We start from the raw sequence: 18441 nt of genomic DNA on the forward strand, positions 1-18441 counted from the left end.
ACAACATGTGGAGCACCAATGGTTCATCAGCAGTAGGATGGGAGATGTCTGTGTGGCAGGCCCAGGACCAGAATGCATTTTTTAGGGTATCAGCAACCTGATAGGGCCTTTTTCCTGACATCTGCATTGGGTCCCCTTTAAAGCTTTAAAATGACCAGTGCATTTTAATCTCCCACAAATGTCCACACTACATGATGGGAAATTAAAATGTCAGCCATCTAGCACTGATCAGAGATCCTCAATGCTGCTGTCACCAGTTAAGCCTGTTGATGTCTTCTTTTAATCTGGAGCCAAGCTCTGATGCCTGGCGTATATGAGTTTCATGTGTTTGGGTTGGATCCAGACTTAGGGCTATATTCGACTCTAAGAGCTATCCAAAGCAGACCCACTGAAATCAATGGACCTAAGTCATGTTTATGGGTCTACTCTGAGCGTTTCTAATGTTGGGTACAACCGATTGTCATGCATAGAGTAGACCCAGTGAAATTCATGGGACTTGAGTCAGCTATGACTAAGTTGCACTGTTACTCTGAACAGGACTAGGTCTGTAGCGAACCACTGGTTTGAATTAGCCAGCCAATTATTTGGCTACAGGCTTTTGAGTATCCAGCCTTAGTCATACTCAAGAGCATCCCCATTGAAATTAATGGACATTACTAAATGAGGACTATTAATTGCAATGGGATTACTCTGATTGAACTTAGTTGGCTACAACCCCATTTAGTTTTTCACCAGAATCTGTAACTTTGGTAGCATGCAGAACACCATGCATTTAAAGTGCATGGCTTCCCACAAGGAATCTTGGGAGTTGTAGTTAATCTCACAGAGCTACAATTCCCAGCAACCATAACAAATGAGGAGTGTTTTTGTGTGTGGAAGATATGTGTCTTAAATCAATGGCTACTAGCCATGATGGCGATGCCCAGTGTCCAAAGTCAGAGTCTTCTGAATACCAGTTGCTGGACCCTGCAGGAGGGGAGAATGCTCTTGCTTTCCAGCCCTGCTTCCCATAGGCATCTGGTTGGCCACTGTGAGAACAGGATGCTGGCCTCCATGGGCCACTGGTCTGATGCAGCAGGGTTGTTCTTTACTCATGGTGTGCATCAGCCTTAAAGAAGCAGATTACACACCTCACATCACAGCTACCATAGGAGCCAACGGTTCTAGGGGCCGAGGGGGTCTTTGCCCCCCCCCCAATAAAATATTTGAGGGGGCTGCCCCTCTAAAGTTGATGGGCATTGTCATTCAAATAGTGTGCGTACACCGCATCATGTGATTGATTGTGTGGGGCGGAGAGTATTTTATTCAGATTGGCACCCCTGAACAGCAACACTTTCCCCAGTTCCTTGCCCTTTTCGTAAGGGCAATTGAGGGCACCCACCTACCCACAGAGAATATTTCAGAATCATTTCCCTAGGCAAGGAGTTGACGCACCTTCTATTCAATCCCACTCTGAATTCAGCTGCTCCGACACGTGTGTGCGCGCGGGGGGGGGGCGCAGCTCGGTTGATTCTCCGCCCCCGCCCCCTGTTTCTTCTTCGCCTTCTCCGTAACCCCTCCCCTCTTGGGCCACGAACTCTTTCCCTCTACCAAGTTTGAAGCGGGAACTGGGCTGGCAGGGAGCGAGCGAGGGAGCGACCTACCTTTTCCAGTTTCAGCCTTGGGGAAGGAGAGCGTCTCGCTCCGCGAATGAACGCAAGGCAAGAAAAGAGCGGGAGCAAATCTCTTCCAAGCGCGATCGCGAGCACGACAATTAGTCCTGAGTTCCGAGCAGAGTAACCCGATACGAGAGAGAGAGAGAGAGAGAGAGAGAGAGAGAGAGAGACTCCGGAGACAGAGCGTGTGCGTAAAAGCGCACGAGAGAAAGACTGCAGAAGGAGCCAAAGAACAAATAACGGACTTGGGCGCAACAGAAGCGGAATCTAGCAGAACGACGCAGAGGGATCCTCTTCTGGAGAGGGCAGAGAGGAGGCAGGTGGGCTGGGATCCAGCGGATCTGGCTGGGTCTCTGCGCCGCCGTCGCCGCCTCTGCCTCTCTCTCTCTCTCCCCCCCTCCCCACGTGGCTGCTCCATTTTGCCCTAACTGCGCGAAGGCCGGAGGAGGGGGACCAAGGAGGAGGAGGAGGAGGCATCCACTGCGCTTGGGCCGCCGCGAAGGCGCCTTTGCGGGGGTGGGAAGAAGCCGGGAGCAGCTGCCGAGACTGTGGGGAGCCCGGCGGCGTGGCGCAAGGTAACGGGGGGAGCAAGGGAAGAGTCCGCGCCGGGCGCTTCGTGCCTCCGCCCTCGGTTCCTGGGCTCGAACTTCCTTTGGCACCTCGTGGAGAGAGAGGGAGAGGAGCGGGCTGGGGCTTTGATGTGGGACGCGGTTTGGCGAAGACGCGGCAAGGCTTGGCGACAGAGGAAGGGGGGCTGTTTTCGTGGGGAGGTGGGAGGGGGTGTCTTTGCCTCTTCCCGGCAACAGATCCTCCAGGCTGGGGAAACTCCTCCTGCTGGGGAGCGACCCGCTTTGTGCTTTGCCCGCTATCCCGTTATAAAAGGAGCAATAATGTTCATAATATGACCATATAAGCCCCAGAGAGAGAGAGAACTTCGTAGGAAACTGGCTTTTGCGGAGTCAAACCATTGCGCTGCCCAGCTCAATATCCTCCACGAGGGCTCTCCTGGGTTTCAGGTGGAAGCCTCCCCACCCCCTCCGACCCTACATGCAGATGCCGGGGATCGAACCCAGGAGTTTCTGCATGCGCAGCAGAGGTCCGGCCGCTGACTTGCGGCCCTTTCCCCTTAATTTGCACGTGGGCGCCGTGGAACTGACGTGTATATGTGTGCATGTGTGTGTGTGTGAGAGAGAGAGAGAGAGAGAGAGACCACTTGGATACAAAACCACTGCTCCCAGTAAATCTCCGTGGATCAAGCCCTCTACCATTCCATTCCATTCCACACACACACACACCCCCGCAAAAAAGATGAAACAGGAATGCCCAACCAGGGAGGGGTGAACTTTTCTCCCCCCCAAACAGTCAGCAACAGCCCCCACTCCATCAGGGGGTTGTGTGTTGTTACACAGGCAGAGATATAAGAGGAACCTTTGCTCATATAAGGTAAGCCAGAGGTCCCCATACATTTAAAACCCACTTGGCGTACATTTAATGCACATGACTTCACTCAAAGAAACCTAGGAACTGTAGTTCTCCCCCCCCCTCACAAAGCTGCGATTCCTAGCACCCTTTATTAAACTACAGTTCCCGGGATTCTTTTTGGGGAGAGGTGCTTTAAATGTGCGTCAAAATGTGCTTTAGATATATGGTGTGGATGGACTTAATTTTCATATGCATCCTTTTGGTTTTTCTTGTGGTTTTGTGCCCAGCCAAACAAACAAACAAAACCAGAAACTAGTCTGTGAGAAACTCACAGAGGTTTTCTTCTTTCCCCCCACTTTCAAGCTCACCTTTGCAAAGAGTCTGTGGCTGCAGCCTGCTCCCTCCCCCTTCCTGACATGTTTCTCTTCGGATGGCTCAGGAGGAACCAGCAAGCTGGGATGCTCCACTTCTGAGCTCCTCTCTCTTCCTCCATCCTCTACGGGAGAGCAGAACCAGGTGCCGCTGGGGGAATAAGCCGAAGGCAAGGCGATCAGCCCACACACTTGAAGCAATGCGGTGGTGGACGAACGGTAGGTGGCTCTTTCAAGTTGATTCCCCTGTGGGCTGGGGTAGGTGGGTTGCGTTGCCGTTCAGGGGTGCAGCATCTCCGAAAGGGGTGTCGGGGGCATGCAAGATGTTTGGATGCATTTGTTAGAAAGGGAACATCTTATACTTGGAGGGAGTGTTAAACTCTGCACTTAATGTTCTTGCGGGGGGGACTCTTTCTTTAGATGGTAAGGTGTATTAATTACTCTGCTTACTTCAAAAGGTAGTAAGGCAACCCTACTGTGTTGGGGTTTTTTTGGGAGGGGGGCTGCTTGGGGGGGCAGCTTTTTATGCTGCCTGCAATGCCTAGCCTGATGGCACCGCTGCCTGAATTCACTCGCAGAAAGCTTCAAATCTCTCCTTGGACAGCCCCAAAATGATATTCCTAGAAGTGTTATAAGGGCAGGGGGTGGGGTGACCCAAAGAGACCTGAAAATGGTTGAAGTTCTTGTCTGAACGCAAGACTAAGCTAGGCATTTATGCCGGACTCAGTGCAGACTCTTGCTTTCTCAACTGCTGTGCCTCAGATTGGCTGGAGGGCTGAAGTCAGACAGTTGGGGCTCCCCCCCCCCCAGCTGTTTCTTTCATTGATCTAGGGATCCTTGGGGCAGTTCAGGAGGGGGGGTTCAGGAAGAGAAGAAACATCCGTTGTTTGAAGCCCAAAGCTTAAAGCTCTGGAAGGAAGACTGGGGGTGGAAGCATGTCCATAAATCTAGATTCTTGGCACGGTGACAAAATCATAATAATAATAAAAAACAACCCTCCCGGGTTTTATAGGATTGGTGGGGCTGCAGAAGTGCCTGTAGCATTTCATTGTTTTTAATCGAGGAGGCGGCTGTGTGCCTGAGCATGGCTATGTGCAGGCAGGGAGGGAGGGAGAGAGGGAGGGAGAAGCCCCTTGGCAGGTATCCATCCACTGTTGATAAAAAGAGATTTAAACGCAAGGAGACAGGCTTTACAGCCCGAGAGAGAGAGAGGAGATGCAGTGGGGTGAGAGTTCAAGACAGTGTCAGGCAATATCCTAGTAAAACTCGCTGGACTTATAATTCCTCTTCTGGAATGGGCCATAGCTGAGTGGTAGAATGTCTGCTTTGCATGCAGGAGGTCTCAGGTTCAGTTCCTGGGGCTGGGACTGTCTCTTGTCCGAAACCCCAGAGAGCTGCTGCCAGTCACTGTAGAATAGATCATGCTGAGCTAGATAGACGAATGTCCGACCCCAGTTAGAAATTAGCCAGGTGCCAGGCACGTTTTTCAACTGGCATGGGTCCAGTTGTGACCACCTGGAGATCTCTGGATGCCAGAATGACGACCAGGGTAGCCAGTGATCAGGAATGATGGGAGCTGTAGTCCCCTGGAGGGCGCCAGGTTGGGGAAGGATTATATGAGCCACGGTTGTCAATTTTGACTGGCAGGAGTTCTCCAGATTCACTGGCAGAGAAGTCTTTCCCAGGCCTGTTATCTGATATCATTTTTTTAACTGGAGATGCTGTGGATTGTGCCTAGGGCTTTGCAAAGCATGTCCTGTGCCAATGAGCTGACTCTCAAGTGAGCATAGAATTGCAGCCTTAATTACACAGGGTGGGATTCAGTTAGGTGTTACTCAAAGTAGACCCACTGCAATTAATGGACCTAACAGAGCTATGCCCATGAATTTCCATGGTTCTGCTATGAATAGCACTTCATTGAATTCCACACATACCTTAAAAGATCCATAGATGTCAAATATCCCCATTCACTTGGCACATTCTCACCTCGCTCCAATAACGTGACCTACTCTCTCCTGTTCTTTTACCATTGTTGGAAAAAAGTTATTAAGCACAAAAAACCCTCTCTCCTCCCTTTGTTGCAACCTTTCCTGTATGGAGTAGAGGATGATTTTCAATAGCTAATGGGGGATCAACATTTACAGTGCAATTCTGTATAATTGAGTTCAATGGGGCTTACTCCCTGGTAAGAAGTCTCTTCCCACAGTTTTGTTTAAGGAAACTCCCCCCCCCATGAGGATTTTAGACTGTGATGCAGAAAACCCCCACCTCATTTCAGAAGACTTTTTCTTTAGCAGTTGCTTAAGCAGAGCTCCCAAACTGTGCTTTAGACTCCTCTTATTAATGTGTGCGATGCAAAACATGGATGAGCAGCGTGGAGGGAAATGGTTATAAAACCTCTTGAGAGATTATCTAGAACTCAAATTATGACTCAAGCCTTTCCCCACTGTTTATCGCACAGCAGAAATTATTATCGTTATGCTTCCATCAATGTAACATTCATTTGCAAACGTGAAAAGCAAAAGGCCACCTTAGCTCCATGCAGAGCACACACGTTGTATTGAAAGGTTTAGTCCCTGGCATGTCCAGCTAAGGCTGAGAAAGGTCCCTGTGTCAGATTCCCTGGAGAGCAGCTGCCAGTCAGTGTAGAACGTGCTGGGTGAGATGGACCAGCTATCTGACTTGATAGTTTTCTGCATTCGTATGATGCTCTTCAAATACATTCGTAATTTTCAGCTCTCACTTTAAGCAGTGCTGGTCCAAACTAAAAGTGGAGTTTCAAGAACACGTTGATGCCCCATCAAAGGACAATTTCTTTTTTTTCAGGGGAAGGCAAAGGAATCCCAAAATGGAGTGGCGGGACGGAATATGTCCATGCAACACAGCAAGGCAGTGGCTGTTTCCCTCGTGGCATCTGTCCTATCAGACTGCAAAGCAGGGGGAGAGAAGGAAGGCAGGACTATTATTCCATTGGCTCTGCTGAGAGACCATCTACTGCCTTGGGCTCTTCCTCAGCCTAGTGGTAGCATCCATTACATCAGGCTGCAGAGCAGAGAGAAGCAGGGTTATTCTGTTGGCTCTGCAAAGAGACCATATGCTGCCTTTGACTCTGCACCCAAAAAATGTCCCCTAGCAGCAGCCGTTCCATCAGGCTACCTAAATTGTTTGCTAGTTGTTATGAGAACGGTAACTTTCAGAACTTGTGCCTGCCTTTTTCCTTCTCCTTCTCCATCCCTGTTTCCTTTTGTGTTATGTCCTTTAGATTCTAAGCTTGAGGATGGGGGCTGTGTGACTTTGCAAGTCACCCTGGGAGTCTTTTTGCCTGAAGGGTGGGATAAAAATGCTTGTTGTCAAGGGAGCCTGTCTGCCATCCTAAAGGGGACCTTCCTTCCCACTTAAACATACATTCAAAGTAAGGGCAAAGGATTGGCATTGTTTGCTCTCATTGACATTGCCCTATAGCCGGACCTGATTGGCTCTGCGACACCGTGGTGCCATCGCATTCACTGTGTGATCCCTAATTGGTTGGGATCACAGCAAAAAAGGAGAAAGCCTTTACAAATGGCACAGAAACAGCAGCATGGCATGAATCCCTAGTTGGAAGACTCCTGCAATATTTCAGTAAAAATGAGATATGCCCCCTTGCCCCCATACTCTACTGTAACAAAGTAATGGCAGTAATCCTATACACTCGCCCTGTTCATTCCCTTTCCCTTTCAATGCTTTGCATAAGAACATAGGAAGCTGCCTTATATGGACCTGCCAGGCCATTGAGTCATCTCACTCATTACCCTTGACATTGACTGGCAGCGACTTTCTCAAGCACCAAGTGGGCTTGAGTGCTGGACCTAGGGCTCTCCCGCTGAACTATGACTGCTTTGTATCCCTCGTGGCATTTTCCAGATTGTAAGCTTCTTGGGGCAGGGATCTGACCACCTTGGAATAAGTCTCAAATTAGTTCTCTTCCTAAGACAGTCTGCATTAGCAGATGGCATTTCATCAGTCCGTGGTAATACCAAGCGCTTTGGTGGTTTGGCATGGCAGTTAAAGGGAAATGCTGGGGAACAAATTGGCAACTGTTTCACTCTGAGGAACTCAGGCGACACACATGTAAGCCATTTGTTGAACTAGGGAGGCTGGGGAGTTCCATGGAGGAGCATTTAACATCATGCATTTTTTAAAAAAAGAAATATGGATATGCCCAAGTGCAAAACATGTTGCTCTAGATTTCTGGCTTAATTATTAAGGATGGGACCCAGCTTCGCTTAAAGAATGCCAAAGTGCTGAGTAGAAATGCTTTGCAGGAGTTGGCCGCAGTGTGCTAAATGGTCCCACGGGTATGAGTCAGGGTATATTTTTACTTTTTTGCTTTCTGTTATCCAGAGATTCCAATTACAGTCGTATCTTGGTTGTCAAATGCCCTGGAACTCAGACGTTTTGGCTCCTGATCGCCGCAAACCTGGAAGTGATTGTTCCGGTTTGCGAAAGTCCTTTGGAACCCAAACGTCCAATGGGGTTGGAGCTTCCTGCAGCCAATCGGAAGCTGCGCCTTGGTTTCTGAACATTTTGGAAGTCGAATGGAGTTCTGGAATGGATTCCGCTCGACTTCCATGGTACTACTTTATATATATATTTTGTATCCAGATTTCTCAGGGGTCTCTTCCAATTCTAGAGTTCTATTATTTCCATGTCTCTCTCCTCCCCTCCTCTCACTGCATGTCGACCCCTCCCTCACTGACAGTTTTAGTGAAGCGTGATGTGGGTTTTCAGAACAGAGCTGTGGCTCCATGGTTGAGCATCTACTTTGCACATGGAAGGTCCCAGGTTCAGTTCCCAGTATCTCCAAGTGGGGCTGGGAAAGTATCCTGCCTGAAACCCTGGAGAGCTGCTGACAGTCAGTGTAGGCCAGGCATAGGCAAACTCGGCCCTCCACATGTTTTGGGACTACAACTCCCATCATCCCTAGCTAACAGGACCAGTGGTCAGGGATGATGGGAATTGTAGTCTCAAAACATCTGGAGGGCCGAGTTTGCCTATAACTGGTGTAGGCAGTACTGAGCTGGTTGGACCAATGAGTCTGACCCTGTATCTGATGTGCCTAACATTTCTGATTTGGTATGTTTGAATGATGTGCTTCTTCTGACTTTAAACCATCACCTTATCTACCACCCCACCTATTTACAGATTCATAGAATACATAGAATGTGTGTTTGCGTGGTGTATTTAAAATATTGCATCCAGCTACATTTTACTCAAGAGTAGACCCATTGAGATTAATGGACCTAAGTTAACCACACCTACTGATTTCAGTGGGTCTAGCACTGAAGGCAACCCTGTGATTCCCGAAAAAGATAATTGCAACTCTGAAATGGGCTTTGCCTGTATCCATATAGGGTGTTGCAGGAATTAACATTCTGAAACCACGTATTTCTCTGACCCACATCACTGTAGAGTAGGGCAGCAAGGGAGGAAAGGGCTCCTGCACCTTTAATAGTTGTGTAGGAAGAGGGGGTTTCTACAGGCTGTCATGTGGCCCTCCCCTTATGTCTAGCTGCCCTACCATTCAGTGCAGGGGAAAGGGCCATGGCTCAGTGGCAGAGCATCAGTTTTGCAGGCAGAAGGTCCCAGGTTCAATCCCCGGCATCTTCAGGTAGGGATGGAAATCTCCCCCATCTGAAGCCTCAGAGAGCCGCTGCCAGCTGCTCTCTCTTGCCGGTATGGAGGGAGATGGACCAATGGTCAGACTTTTGTGTGATGCTGGATGAGGGTGAACAAACTGAAGCTTAATCCAGACAAGACAGAGGAGTTCCTTGGGAGTCAGAAGGTCAGACAGGCTCTCCCTGAAAACTCCGGTTCGCTGCTTGAGTGTGTTCCTGGATTCAACCCTAAGGCTAGATGCCCAGGTGTTTGGAGGGGGGTGTCCGCTGCACCCCTTTCTGAGGATGTCTGATCTGGCCATAGCGATGCACAGCTTAGTTACACCCTGTTTGGATAATTGTCATGTATTCTGCACGGGACTGCCTTTAAGAAGTGCTGGGGAACTTCAGCGGGTCCAAGATGCTGCTGCCAGATTGTTGACCAGAGCTGGTTATAGGGAGAACAGAAGCTCCTTGTTACAACAGTTCCACTGTTCATTTAACTGTGCTGGCTTTGACCTACTAAGCCCTCTACGGCTTGGGTCTAGGCTACCCAAAGAACCTTATCTCCCTGTATGAGCCTGCCTGAGCTTTGAGAACTTCTGGAGAGGCCTTTGTCTCAGTCTTGCCACCTTCACAGGCAGGTTGGTAAGGACACAAGACAGGGCCTTCTCAGTGGCTGCTCCCAGATTAGGAATTTGCTTCCATGGAAAACTAGACAGGCCCTCTCTCTGCTTTGCTTTCACCAGCAGGCAAAGACTTTTTTTTTTGTACAGACACTAACTGGCTGTCTTCTGAGGGTGGGTGCTTTACATGTTGTCTTTTGTGTGTGCTTCCAAACAGTGTCAAGTGTATCTAAGGCTGTTTTTAAATAGGGCTACTTTAAAAAAAATAAATTATATTGATTGTATGTTTTTAGCTGCATTTGTTTCAATTCATGCTGGGAGTCTCCTAAGATCCTGTAAGAGGGGAAAAGGTGGAATATAAATAACATGAAACATAACATAGGCAGCTTCCTATGTAAGTGTAGCCAAATTTCTGTACATGTGAGTTTTCCCTTACAAGGCAAAATAGCATCTTTGGTGAAATTGCTTTAGTTGGGGAAACGATGTGGGAAAGAACAGCAGATCTCCCCTCTCTCAGCACCACTCCCCTGATCAAGATGGTGCTCCCCTCCTTGAGGCAGTTCTTTGCCATTTTTAAAGAGACGGGAGATCAGATCTTCACCATCTCCTCCCCCCCCCCTTTTGACCTTTTACATCATTGTCACCAAAACCCAATCGAATATGGGTTGCAGTAAGTAGCTGGACGTTTGTAAGGCTTGTGCTGTTTCTCACTTGTAGACTCTTTGCAGAAAGACCTCTAAAAACATGGATGAGGAACCTGCGGCCCTACAAATATTGCTGAACTCCCATCACCGTAAGCAATGCGCCACGCTGGCTGTAGCTGATGGGCAGTTCAACAACATCTGGACGGCCGCAGGTTAGCCATCCCTGCCTTAAAATGTCCTCCCGTGTCAAGTATGGTTAACAGCATAAGAATTTGCAAGCTCAGAAGGACAAAGGACAAACATGGGGCTTTCCAATGGTCCGATTCTCTCCAACTACCCGTACAGAACTGGCTGTGCTACGAGTTACCCTAGCTCAGCGGTTCTCAGCCTGTGGGTCCCCTGATGTTGTTGGACTACAACTCCCATCATCCCTGAGCTCTGGCCTTGCTAGCTAGGGGTGATGGGAGTTGTAGTTCAACAACATCTGGGGACCCACAGGCTGAGAAAGGCTGCCCTAGCTTGTTGCAAGGATCTGCCCCATTGGTTCTATGCATGCTCTGACCTTAAGCTTATCAGAAGAGTTGAGCAATGCAGGTGCCCTGATTTCTGAAGATACTAAATGGTTGGAAAGTGTTCAGTGTGTTTCTGTAGTCTTTGGTAGGAACTGGATCATGCCAAATGTAAAGGCTTCAGGCGGCCAACTCATTTGGTGACCCTTCTGCTTTATGAGAGACTGCGGTTCCCTTTCCTAGCTAGAGAGCTGAGTTTAATTAGCAGCGTGGAAATGGGGGCGGGAGACAGTAGACTCCGTAATTAGCATTTGGCCATTGCACTGAGTAGTTCAGCATGCCACTTCTGTCATGCAGAAGACTGCACCAGACAGGCTCAAGAGCCCTCCTTTATGAAAAGGAAAGGTTACTGCAATCCTTTATTATTATTATTTATTAAATTTGTATGCCGCCCTTCATCCGAAGATCACAGGGCAGTTCACAACAGAAAAATTAGGACACAATAATACATAACGAAGCAAAAACAAGAATAAAAACTGACCACCAACCCTCCTCCCACAACCACACTTAATGTTAATCAGCAAAACGCCTGGTTGAAGAGAAGCATTTTCACCTGGTGCCTAAAGATATGTAATGAAGGGCCAGTCGAGCCTGCCTGGGGAGAGCATTCCACAAATGGGAAGCCACAGCAGAAAGGCTCATTCTAGCGTTGACACCCTCCGGACCTCTTGAGGAGGAGGCACACAAAGAAGGGCCTCAGAAGATGATCACAGGGTCTGGGGCAGTTCACACTGGGAGAGACAGTCCTTGAGGTATTGAGGTCCTAAGCCATTTAAGGCTTTATAGGTCAAAACCAGCACTTGGAAACTTAAGTGGAAGCCAGTGCAGTCAGGCCAGGATTGGTGTAATATGCTCAAACCATCTCGTCCCAGTGAGCAACCTGGCTGCTGAATCCTACACCAGCTGAAGTTTTGAAACCATCTTCAGAGGCAGCCCTATGTATAATGGTTTGCAGTAATCTAACCTAGAGGTTACCAGATACTCATGTAACTGTGGGTTTGATTCTGCAGTGGCTGCGCACACCTATTCCTCTGCCGGGAACTGGTGCATGCAGCCAAAATCAGCAGGATTTAACCTCCAATCATCAGCTGATGAGCAGGTATTAAATCTTGTTCAGTTTGGCTATCTGTGCCTATTCCTCTGCTGGGAGCAGGCGTGCCCAGCCAAAGTTCATAAGGGGCTGTTTGAAAGCCCTTTTGCAAACAGCCTTGCACTGCTCTTTTGGTGATTCAAAAAAGCAGTGTGGGATTGTTTGCAAAAGCTCTTTCAGAGAGCTCTGCACTGCTCTTAGGAGCCCCAACAGCCAGGGCTTCACAGTGCTGTCAAATCTGATGTTGCTATGATGTCAGGTGATTGACAGGAGAGAAGCCCCAACCACCTGTCAGATTTGGGCTTCCAGTGGTGGAGAGATAAGGATCTAGCCTTCTGGCCAGAAAAGGTTCCCCACCCTTGATATATAGTTTTGAACTAAGCATTTAGTTCTTCTTCTGCAGGCTTCTGGGATTAATGCACAGCAACAGTGCCAGGGCCATAAACTCTGACATTGTAACCCTAGTGGGCATTCTACCAGTTATTTGAGTTCATTTCTGTGTGCACAATCTCTTAGCAGGCCTTCAGAATCAGTCTACGTGAAAGAGATAGATAGATAGAAAATGGAACTGAGCCCAGGAATTCTCACTGCTTTTACGGAAATGACACTCTTCGCTTCCATCTCTCCTGTGACTCTGAGCTGATTGCTGCTGTGTGCCAACTTGTGGCTTGGGTCCAGCTCCGTAAAAAGAGCAGTTCTGTTGACAGCTCTCTGGTGGAGAGAGCAAAAGTGCCAGTTAACGAAGGGCACATTCACAGATCACGAGCCTGCTGCCAGCTCTTCCAAACTGGAGCATCCTTACCATTTTCAAACTTCTCTTGGTATTCTTTTTGCTTTAATCTTAGGCCTTGTTGCCGCGTTTCCTGAACAAGAGCGTTCAGTATGAAGGATGTGGCCAACATGACAGTCAAGTCTGGGCAATGGGATGGGCTTCCTTTAGTCCGTAGCTCAGCGGTAGAGCAGATGGTTTGCATGCAGTTCCCAGGATCGATCTTTGGCATCTCGGGTTAGAAAGAGCAGGTGGCAAGCAATGGGAAAGAGACCCTGAGACCCCAGTCAGGCTGCCAGTCAGAGTAGACAACACTGGGTTAGATGGACAAAGAAGACAGCTTCCTGTTTTCATGATGCTTCTGATTCCCACAATATCCATGTGCAGGATGCTCAGGACACCGAAATGTGGGATGGCAGGGTGGGGAGAAAAACAACCTTTTAAGTTTGTGTTTATTGTATATAATGCCTTCCCCCGCATGGTGGAGTTCAAGGCAGTGTTCATAGGACTCCTGAAAAGTCTCCCATTCAAAGACTGGCCAGAGTAAGACCTGCTTAGCTTCAGCAAGGTGGCTGCATCATATACCTTCAGACCATGTTGTCAAGTGCACATAGCTATACAGTGGTACCTTGGGTTACAGACGCTTCAGGTTACAGACTCCACTAACCCGGAAGTAGTACCTCGGGTTAAGAACTTTGCTTCAGGATGAAGAACAGAAATCGCGCTGTGGCAGCGGGAGGCCACATTAGCTAAAGTGGTACCTCAGGTTAAGAACAGTTTCAAGTTAAGAACGGACCTCCAGAACGAATTAAGTTCTTAACCCGAGGTACCACTTAACTCCAGCTGACATAACTATAGTGGCAGCAGTGTTAGAAACTGATATATAAAAGCTACTCGCCATATGACCCCTTACACCTAGGTGACGGGCACACTAACGGAAAGTTTAGGCCCCTTCTAAAAAAGAATATTACAAGGCTGAAAATGAATTGTGTGTATTGTCAGCTCCAGCTAAAATCTAACTCGTGCCATAGCACAGCACCAAAAAAATGCTGCTGTGTGCCAGCCAGTCAGATGGTGGAGATGTCAGGTGCCATCTTGGCACCCGGGCATCTTCACTTGGTTGCAAGTGACCAATAACCAGGTGCAAAATGCACCTGGCTAATTTCAAATACTGTTTGGCAGGGAGGGTTTTCATTGGAGTGTCAGTGGCTGGCACGAAGTCAGTAGCGGGCAGTGGGGCTTACCTGACCTCCCGTTGCTGCTGCCTGCCAGGAGCAGAAGGGGCAAGGTTGGCATGGCGCAAATGCACTGGCAGAACCAATCCATATTCCTGCTGGTTCAATGGCACTGCTCCATCCTTGCTACTGCCCTCTCCCTGGCCCAGGAAGCTGCAGCAATGCTAGTGATGGGTAAGTCCCACCACCTCACTGACATCTTCTGTGCTAAGCCTACAGTCCTGTGCCAGCTTACTTGGGAAAATGCCTTATTGACTACAGCAAGACTAACTTCTGAATAAACCTGCATAGGATTGCCTTATAAATCAGGGTTCAGGGGGTGTAATAACATGCTCTTAGGGGCTTTTTTTTTTTTTTGCAAACAAGCATTTCTGGTGTAATGGTGCACACAAAGGACGTTTTCACGCGTGGGATTAAGGGGAAGAAATCTGACGAAGATCACTTGTGAAAGTGAACCTACTTAATTCGCACATTTTTGGAAAAACAGGAGAATTGAAACACAGCTCTACCATTTTAATGAGACATAATGTCCTGATGTAGCATCACTCCAGGCACTTTGGGAAAGTTAAACTCTGAGCCTGCTGCTGAGCACTGCAACGCTGCTGTTGTAGTGGTCTCCTCCCATTCTAGCCAGCGCAGGGGTTCACAAGAGGGCACTTTGCTCACGGTCCTCTTAGTCTTGGAGCCCATCTTACTGAGAGCACAATAGGCTTCCCTTCAACACAACACACACTTCTTTTATCACTTGTGAACGGGCTTTCCAAAAGCTATGACTTGTTTGCTTATTATTGGCATTTTGTGTGTGTGTTTTATCAGTGGAAGGTTATCACCCCCCTTCTGTTCTCTGCAGATTAACACAGGTTACCATCCAAGCAGGAATTATTTGCATGACGCAGTTAATGCGATCGTATCATTTTTATAAAACAGAACTGATGGTACTTTTTGTGCATGTTCATTTTCAAACATTTATAGGGTGCTTAATCTTGTAAGTGTTAAGGTTTGTTTCACATGCTTTATTTTTTAAACAAAAAAACACCCGCCAGTGAGTGTGTGACAGGTCCTTTTTAGACCACATTCTGTTGAGAAACTCATGTGGCTGCTCTGACCTATTTATCTGTCTAACCTTGAACGCAAGCCTGGACAGGAAAGAGCAATGGGAACAGAATTATAGGGATGACTAATAAGCAGCAGTGGAAACCTTGCTCCATGGGGTCTTCAGGTTTGGCTGCCCCCATCCCAAGAATAATTTTCTGGAGCTCAAAATGGTGTGAGGAACAGGGTAACCAAGCTCACATTCACACCATCCAGTTAAAGCACATGGCTTTGTACCAAAGAATCTCGGGAACTGTAGTTTGTTAAGGGTGCTTGGAATTGTAGCTCTTTGGGGGGGGGGGTTAAGCTAACATTCCTAGAACACTTTGAGGAAGTGGTCTAAATGTGCTTTAAATGTATGGTGCAGATGTGACACTCAGATGCTCCAAGGTGCATTAAAAAACCCTCAACCTCTTCTACAAGGAAAGGTCAAATACTTTGGAGTTGGTTTTTTTTTTGTTTTTTTGTTTTGTTTAAGGGGAAAACCACCAGTAGAACCCTGTGTATGTCTACTCAGAAGCAAGTCCTGTTGAGTTCAATGTTTCCTGCTAGGCAGGGGGTTGGTCTCGATGGCCCTTGTGGTCTCTTCCAACTCTATGATTCTATGTGTGTTCAGGGCTGCAGATTTTCAGTGGGACCTGCAACAAAATGTTGCGGTATGGAGTGCTCCTGTTCACTCTTCAAGTCCACAAGCCATGCCTTCTCCCACAATCCTCCATTCTGCTCTAGTTTTCCTACCCCTCCACTGTCAGCAAGCTCAGCCCTTTGAGAGTGTGCAGCCCTTACTGTGTCGCTTTTGGGGTAGCTCTCTTGTGTGTTTTGTGTTTTGATTCCAGCGATTTTTGTATTTCTGAAAAATGTTGGGGTTTCTCCAAGCCTGCTGATATTTCCCTCCTGTGCATGGACAGTGCTGTTTTGGAGACAGTGCTCCAGTAGAGAGAAGGGGTGTATGTGTGCATAAATATGGACAAAGCAGATAGAAATACTTTTTTCACTTTCTCATAATATTAGAGCATGGAAGTTACCCAGTGAAACTGATTTGTAGCAGATTCAGCATTCATAGCAGAGAGAAGCTTCTCCAAATCACACATACCTAATAGTGGGATTCATTGCAGCATTGACCACTAGCCGAGATGGCTGTGAAGTGGAGTGAAAGAAATTTGGAGTGGGGGGAGAGAGAATCAAATTCCTCAAGGCTCTGTGGTGCAATGGGTCAGTGTGTCTTTGCTGTTTACCAGAAAGCTGCTGGTTTGAGCCCACCCAGAGAGCCCAATGCAGAATTCCTGCATTGCAGGGGGTTGGACTAGATGACCCTTGCGGTCCCTTCCAACTCTATTATTAATTATTATTATTATTACATCTGAAGGTAGCCCTGTTTAGGGAAGCTTTTAATGTTTAATAGATTATTGTATTTTAATATTCTGTTGAAAGCTGCCCAGCCAGCTGGGCAGGGTATAAATAAATTATTATTATTATTATTATTAAATCATCATCTACTGTTCTGTGGTTCTAACACTTATTAGCAAAGAGGGCAATATGGTGCCTCCATGTTCCTAGGCAGTATATCACTGTAGACCAGTTTCCGGGGAGCAGTTGTGGGAAAGGGCTATTGCATGGGCTTCCTGAAAGCATCTGGTTGGGAACTGTGGGAAACTGGATTGGACGGACCATTGCTCTGATCCAGCAAATTTCCTCTTACCATGCCTCTCATAACAAACTGGGTGGCTGAGTGCCAATCATCCAGGACCACAGAGGCTCTTCTTCTGATAGGTGCCACTTACAGTAAAGCCTCATAACTGAGCTTGTAAGAGGTGAAATTATGCCAAAAGCGAATGTTCATTTGAAGGACCAGGGGAAAGCTGCTTACAGCAGACGAGATTTACCAGGATTTGAGCCAGCGTTAGTCTCAAAGCCAAAGAACCAGAATGTGCAGACAGTAAGGGATGATCTGGCACAGCCAGGCAGGTGACTCAGGTGACCCTTTAGGGCATTTTTATCCAAGAGACCCTGAACAGCCACAGAGGAAGAGAAAGCACATCACACGTTGTAGCTGATCTAAGGAGAGTTCCAAGTTCTTAGTTTCACTGGAGGTGGAGATGGGGGTGGTTCAAAGACAGCCCCTGACTCCCTGGACGAAAAGCTCTGCTGTTCAGCCTTTTGTCTGTAGACTCACTATATTCAGTCTCTGGACTCTATTCAGACGCTGGGATTTCCCAAACAGGGCTTTGCTTCATAAGGTGCCAAGAGTTCGGGTGACCTTTGTAGCTTTGGCAGAACGGAGCCAGCGGTGCAGCAGGAAGGCAAGGCTCAAAGTGGGTTGGCTACAAAGGAGGCTCTGAAGAAGCTGGGCTTGCAAACAAAAGTTTGGCTCTGGGTGCCGGAGGCAGGAAAAATACGCAACCCTTTGATGTCTTACCACTCTCACTGTTTCTCCTTTTGTGCCTTTTCCTAGCCTGCCCTTAGCACTGCCTCTCTCTCTCTCTCTCCCCAGCCACACTTTCTCTTTCCTCCCTGCTCAGCACCAGACTGAAATGTTTTTTGGCAGCCTGGGAGAAAAACAGTGAAGTTGGCCTTCTTAACTGTGGCCGGTTTGTGAGCATCCTGCTGGCATTGGCTATCATCAGCTGACTGACTCAGACCATTGGTCCATCCAGCTCTAACTTAGTAGCAGCGAATCTTTGGCAGAGTTTCAGGCAGGGGCCTCACCTGGAGGTGCTAGGAATTGAACGAGGGACCTTCTGCATGCAAGGCAGTTGCTCTCCCATGGAATTGTGGCCCTTTCCTTTACTCTCACGGCAACATTACTCCCGTTGAACTTGACTAGATGCTTGCATTCCATTTCCATCAGCTGATTCTGTAGGTGTTTGAATCTTGAACTGCCTTCAGATTGCAGAAGCTATAAATAAAGCAGTTACGGTTTTCCCTTTGGCTTAATGTGAGGCTGTAGAACGCACAATTTAGGACGCATTTAGTCTCTCTGGGTTTGCTTTGGAAACAGCCCCAGGGTGGCCCAATCAGGACTGTGCTGGGCTGGGCCAAGGGGATTAATTCTCTCCGCGGTCGGAAGCAGCAATGCTTCTGAATGCCACTTCTTGGAAACCACAGTAGGAGAGAGGGCTCTTGTGCTCAGATCCTGTTGCTGGTTTCCTCACAGCTGGGCGCTCTGAGGGCAGGATGCTGGACTAGATGGGCCATTGGCCCAATCCAGCAGTCTCATCTTATGTTTTTCTCCCCCCGTCTCCAACAAACCCAATGCGGACGAAAATCTCCCACACCTGAAGCTGCGGTTTGATCCAGGAGGGGATCTAGGCGGAGGACTACAGATCAGTGGT

The 18441-nt window shown here is 48.0% G+C and overlaps 1 protein-coding gene across 3 annotated transcripts in view; it reads left to right on the forward strand.

Moving 5' to 3' along the window:
• The first annotated feature begins 1792 nt into the window (after positions 1-1792).
• The window catches only part of TMEM200B (transmembrane protein 200B), a 31400-nt gene continuing 14751 nt past the window's right edge, over positions 1793-18441 (forward strand). The window contains exons 1-3 of one of the 3 annotated variants that reach the window (XM_053398542.1): positions 1793-2230; positions 3441-3667; positions 10428-10566. The gene's annotated coding sequence lies outside the window, so the exon portion shown is untranslated. The remainder of the gene's footprint in view (positions 2231-3440; positions 3668-10427; positions 10567-18441) is intronic. The other 2 variants (XM_053398543.1, XM_053398541.1) reach the window with 2 other exon arrangements.

Source organism: Podarcis raffonei, chromosome 8 (assembly GCF_027172205.1).
Source record: "Podarcis raffonei isolate rPodRaf1 chromosome 8, rPodRaf1.pri, whole genome shotgun sequence".
Lineage (NCBI taxonomy): Eukaryota > Metazoa > Chordata > Lepidosauria > Squamata > Lacertidae > Podarcis > Podarcis raffonei.